Source organism: Bos indicus, chromosome 18, assembly GCF_029378745.1.
Source record: "Bos indicus isolate NIAB-ARS_2022 breed Sahiwal x Tharparkar chromosome 18, NIAB-ARS_B.indTharparkar_mat_pri_1.0, whole genome shotgun sequence".
Taxonomy (NCBI): Eukaryota; Metazoa; Chordata; class Mammalia; order Artiodactyla; family Bovidae; genus Bos; species Bos indicus.
In genome coordinates, this window is record NC_091777.1 from 56,302,525 (window position 1) to 56,309,191 (window position 6,667).

Below are 6,667 nucleotides of genomic sequence, written 5' to 3' on the forward strand. Positions count from 1 at the left end.
CTCTGAAGGAAGCCGCATTCCCCACGGTTCCCAGAGCTTTGAAACCTGAGGATCTGCGCGCTTAGGTGTGATGCATAGTTCAGTTCTTCCCACTCTTTTCACCCCATCATCCCTGCCTTCTTGGAGCATCTTCTCTCCAAGTTTATTCTTTGAGGAGGATCCCTTGCTGTGATTAGAGTGAGATCATCTGTTGCTAGGCAGATAGTAGTTTGGTGGTATTGCATCTCCGGATTTTAAAAGGTGAATTCATTACTAAAGATGAAGCATAAAAGGAACTTAATAGTCCTCCTAAGAAATCAGAATAACACCCAAACAAGCTAGAAACAGTATAATAAAATAAAGGTGGAATTAATGCAACAGAAAGTGAAAAAAGTAAAAAAAAAAAAAAAATCTAAATAATCCAAATGCTGCTTGTGAGCCTGATTTTAAAAAAGTAAAAATAAAAGTATACATTAAGAATGAGAAAAGCAACATCGTCACCAAAATTAGAATTTTAAGGGAATCCTATATGAAATTCTAGATCAACAAATCTAAAACCCTAGAGGACACTGACATCATTTAGCAAGTTTAAATTGTTAAAAAATGATCCAAGAATTTGGGGGTAGGAGGAATCAATAGAAATGATTTAGAAGATGAGTAAAGGTCTACCATTGATACAGGCACTGGGACCAGATGGGTTCAGTGCTGAGTTTTGTTTAACCTTTAAAAAAACAGATGGTTCTAATGTCAATTAAACCATATAACTCAAAGTATGATCCATGAAGAAAAAGGCAGAGGAACCAGAGATCAAACTGCCAACATTCGTTGGATCATACAGAAAGCAAGAGGATTCCAGAAAAACATCTACTTTTGCTTCACTGACTACACAAAAGCCTTTGACTTATGTGAATCACAATAAACTGGAAAATTCTTAAAGAGATGGGAATACCAGCCCACTTTACCTGTCTCCTGAGATTTGAGATGGGAATACCAGACCACTTTACCTGTCTCCTGAGAAACTTGTATGCCAGTCAAGAAGCAACAGTTAAAACCTTACAGGGAAAAACAAACTGGTTCAAAATTGGGAAAGGAGTATGTCAAGGCTGTATATTATCATCCTGTTTATTTAATTTATATGCAAAGTAAATCATTTGAAATGCTAGGTTGGATGAACCACAACCTGGAATCAAGATTGCCGGGAGAAATATCAACAACCTTAGATATGCAGATGATGCCACTCTAAGGGCAGAAAGTGAAGAGGAACTAAAGAGCCTCTTGATGCGGGTGAAAGAGGAGAGCAAAAAAGCTGGCTTAAAATTCAACATTCAAAAAACTAAGATTATGGCATCTGGTCACATCACTTCCTGGCAAATAGAAGAGGAAAAAGTGGAGGCAGAGACAGATTATATTTTCTTGGGTTTCAAAATCACTGTGGACGGTGACTGCAGCCATGAAATCACAAGGTGCAATTAACAAGGTGCAAGCATTTGTGTATTACCTCGGAGTCAACATTATCTTCATTCAGCTCAGTTCAGTTCAGTTGCTCAGTCATGTCCAACTCTTTTCGACCCCATGAATCGCAGCACGCCAGGCCTCCCTGTCCATCACCAACTCCCAGAGTTCACTCAGACTCATGTCCATCGAGTCAGTGATGCCATCCAGCCATCTCATCCTCTGTCGTCCCCTTCTCCTCCTGCCCCCAATCCCTCCCAGCATCAGAGTCTTTTCCAATGAGTCAACTCTTCGCATGACGTGGCCAAAGTACTGGAGTTTCAGCTTTAGCATCATTCCTTCCAAAGAAATCCCAGGGCTGATCTCCTTCAGAATTGACTGGTTGGATCTCCTTGCAGTCCAAGGGACTCTCAAGAGTCTTCTCCAACACCACAGTTCAAAAGCATCAATTCTTTGGCGCTCAGCTTTCTTCACAGTCCATCTCTCACATCCATACATGACCACAGGAAAAACCATAGCCTTGACTAGATGGACCTTTGTTGGCAAAGCTTTTCAATATGCTATCTAGGTTGGTCATAACTTTTCTTCCAAGGAGTAAGCGTCTTTTAATTTCATGGCTGCAGTCACCATCTGCAGTGATTTTGGAGCCCCCAAAAATAAAGTCTGACACTGTTTCCACTGTTTCCCCATCTATTTGCCATGAAGTGATGGGACCAGATGCCATGATCTTCATTTCCTGAATTATCTTCATTACCTCCACCATAGTTTGGTCTCAGGTCAAACAACAGGGTGGGGAACACAGCCCTGCCCATCCACAGAAAATTGGATTAAAGGTTTACTGAGCATGCCCCCACCCATCAGAACAAGAGCCAGTTTCCCCATCAGTCAGTCTCTCCTATCAGGAAGCTTCCATAAGCTTCTTATCCTTATCAGAGAGCAGACAGAATGAAAACCACAGTCACAGAAAACTAATCAAACTGATCACATGGACCACAGCCTTGTCTAACTCAATGAAACTATGAGCTAAGTGAACAATGCAAAGAAATAGAGGAAAACAATAGAATGGGAAAGACTAGAGATTTCTTCAAGAAAATTAGAGATACCAAGGGAACATTTCATGCAAAGATGGGCTCAATAAAGGACAGAAATGGTATGGACCTAACAGAAGCAGAAGAGGTGGCAAAAATACATAAAAAAAAAACTGTACAAAAAAGATCTTAATGACCCAGATAACCACGATGGTGTGATCACTGGACTAGAGCCAGACATCTTGGAGTGCAAAGTCAAGTGGGACTTAGGAGGCATCACTACGAACAAAGCTAATGGAGGTGACAGAATTCCAGTTGAGCCATGTCAAATCCTAGAAGATGCTGCTCTTAAAGTGCTGCACTCAATATGCCAGCAAATTTGGAAAACTCAGCAGTGGCCACAGGACTGGAAAAGGTCAGTTTTCATTCCAATCCCAAAGAAAGGCAATGCCAAAGAATGCTCAAACTACTGCACAATTGCACTCATCTCACATGCTAGCAAAGTAATGCTCAAAATTCTCCAAGCCAGGCTTCAACAGTACATGAACCCTGAACTTCCAAATGTTCAAGTTGGATTTAGAAAAGGCAGAGAAACCAGAGATCAAATTGCTGGATCCAACATCTGTTGGATCATTAAGAAAGCAAGAGAGTTCCAGAAAAACATCTACTTTTGCTTTATTGACTAAGCCAAAGCCTTTGACTGTGTGGACCACACGAACTGTGGAAAATTCTTAAAGAAGTGGTAATACCAGATCACCTGACCTGCCTCCTGAGAAATCTGTATGCAGGTCAAGAAGCAACAATTAGACCTGGACATTGGACAACAGACTGGTTCCAAATCGGCAGACTGGTTCCAAATCGGGAAAGGAGTATGTCAGGGCTGTATATTGTCACCCTGCTTATTTAACTTATTTGCAGAGTACATCATGAGAAATGCCAGGCTGGATGAAGCAAAAGCTGGAATCAAGATTTCCAGGAGAAATATCAATAACCTCAGATATGCAGATGACACCCCTTATGGCAGAAAGTGAAGAAAAACTAAAGAGCCTCTTGATGAAAGCGAAAGAGGAGAGTGAAAAAGTTGGCTTAAAACTCAACTTTCAAAAAACTAAGTGTTGCCCTAATTGGTCCAGGAGCGAGCAACGAGAATGAAGACAGAACACGAAATCTGTTGCAATGGGTCCAGGGACCTGCAACCTCTGTTGGACTGAGGTGCAGAGTCCACTCTGAGTCCAGCTCTTATTCCTAATTGCAGACTACAAGACTTTCTCAGATTTTCTTTTTTTCAAGACTCATGCTGTGTTAATCACGTACTCCTAAATGTCATGGACTACACTGACATAGTCCAGATTTCCTTGTGTTTACCCCAGACCTTTCCCTCCTGGGCTAGTCTCAGGAATTAACAAGTGCATAGGCAGCGTAAATGCCTGGCGCCGACCCGGTGTTCCAAGGACCTTGCTTTCATGATCCCAGTCATACTCCCTTCTGGGTCTGGCCTTGGGGTTTGTAATAAGGCAATTATTCTTAGGAAAAAAGTGAAAGATAATCATTAACATAGTTTCTTAATATATGCTGTTTTCCCAGGTGCTATTTCTGTGAATATTCTGTGTACAGAATAGCTTTTCTGTACAAAAAAGATCTTAATGACCCAGATAACCACGATGGTGTGATCACTGGACTAGAGCCAGACATCTTGGAGTGCAAAGTCAAGTGGGACTTAGGAGGCATCACTACGAACAAAGCTAATAGAGGTGACAGAATTCCATTATGTGAAATTACATTATCGGGAATTCCCACTACAGAGAAGATCATGGCATCTGGTCCCCTCACTTCATGGCAAATAGATGGGGAAACAATGGAAACAGTGAGAGACTTTACTTTTTTGGGCTCCAAAATCACTGCAAATGGTGATTGCAGCCATGAAATTAAAAGACACTTGCTCTTGGAAGAAAAGCTATGACCAACCTAGACAGCATATTAAAAAGTGGAGACATTACTTTGCTGACAAAGGTCTGTCTAGTTAAAGCTATGGTTTTTCCAATGGTCATGTATGGATGTGAAAGTTGGACGATAAAGAAGGCTGAGCGCTGAAGAACTGAACTGTGGTGTTGGAGAAGATTCTTGAGAGTCCCTTGGACAGCAAGGAAATCAAACCAGTCAGTCCTAAAGGAAATCAACCCTGAATACTCATTGGAAGGCCTCATGCTGAAACTGAAGCTCCAATACTTTGGCCACTTGATGGGAAGAGCTGACTCATTGGAAAAGACTCTGATGTTGGGAAAGATTGAGGGTAAGAGAAGAGGGCGTCAGAGGATGAGATGGTTGGATGGAATCATGCACTCAATGGATATGAGTTTGAGCAAACTCCAGGAGATAGTGAAGAACATGGAATCCTGGCATGCTGCAGTCCATGGGGTCGCAAAGGGTCAGACACGACTGAGTGCCTGAACAACAACACATAAATAGCAGTGAGCTGGATTTAAAACAATTCAATCTTCAGTATTTGCCTTTTTACTAGTCCATGTGTAAATAATTGCAATTACTAGTATGTGTGGATTTATTTCTAATATTTTATCTTCTGCTTGTCCCACTTTTTCTTTATTAGCTTTTGACATTTTGTTCTGCATTCTTTTGGACTGATTCCCACCCCCGCTGCTGGTGTGTGAATGCAGCAGCAGTTACCAGTGTTTTCTAAGATCAGTGTTGCCCGGTTCTTGCAGCCTTCTCGTTCTGGTGAATAGAGTGTGAACAAAAGTGACATGCTTCACTTTCACATCTGGCCCATAAAACTCATTCTCTTTCCACGTGCACCAGCTCACTGGAAAGAACTCCAGAACCTAGAGGAGGGAAGAGCCCTAAGATGAAAGAAAGAGCACCACCCCCATTCCAGGCTATATTGTTCTGTATTCTGGTGTAAGCAGGAAATAAAATTTGATTGTTGGAAGTCACTGAGATTTTGTTTGATCTGTTAGAGAGGCCATCATTATTTACCTTAGCTAATACAGAAATTCAGAGAAGGCAATGGCACCCCACTCCAGTATTCTTGCCTGGAAAATCCCATGGATGGAGGAGCCTGGAAGGCTGCTGTCCATGGGGTCGATGAGGGTCGGACACAACTGAGCGACTTCACTTTCACTTTTCACTTTCATGCATCAGAGAAGGAAATGGCAACCCACTCCAGTGTTCTTGCCTGGAGAATCCCAGGGATGGAGGAGCCTGGTGGGCTGCTGTCTATGGGGTCGCAGAGTCGGACATGACTGAAGTGACTTAGCAGCAGCAGCAATACAGAAATTATAAGTTGTTCCTTTTTTAGTAGTTACCCTTGAAATTTTAACATGCATTTTTATCGGCGTCTAAAGATCAGTGTTTATCGTTCTGCTGAGTGTATCATTCTCCATCTCTAGCTATGTATTATATATAGCTGCCCGGTATTTTAGCTATTTGTCAGTTTTTTAACCATACAAATTAACTATTGCTATTATTGCTTTATAAGACTTAGTATGTGTTTACATTTACCCACATTATCATCATTTTCTTGGCTCAGCATTTCTTCTGTCTCAGGTCTCAGACCTGCCTTCTGGGATCATTTTACTACTCCTTGAGATATATTCTTTTTTAAAGTTAAAAAAATTTTTTTAATTAAAAAAAATTATTAGATTTTTTGCTGCATTGGGTCTTCATCACCATGTTCGAGGACTACTCTCCAGTTGTAGTGCACAGGCTTCTCATTGCTGTGGACTCTGCGTAGAGCATGGGCTCTACGGCACTTGGGCTTCAGTGGTTACAATGCACAGGCTTAGTTGCCCTGCAGCGTGTGGAATCTTCTTGGATCAGAGGTCAAACCTGTGTCTCATGCACTGGCAGGCGGATTCTTAACCACTGGATCACCAGGGAAGTCCTCCTTGAAGTATATTCTTTACCAAAGATTTGTGGGTGGAAAACTGTTGCGCTTCCCTGAAAAATCTCTATTTTGCTTTGTCCTGGAGAAATTGGTTTTGCTGGATTTACGTTTTTAAGTTGACGGTTACTTTCACCTCTTGGCAGATACTCTTCTGCTGTACCCTGGATTCTCTTGCAGTTGATAAGAAACCAGCTGTGGACTGTCATTCCTTTTTGTACATTTTATTTATTTATTTTTGGCTGCGTTGGGTCTTTGCTGCTGCAGGAGGGCCCTTCTCCAGTTCCCGAGAGCAGGGCTACTCTTCGTT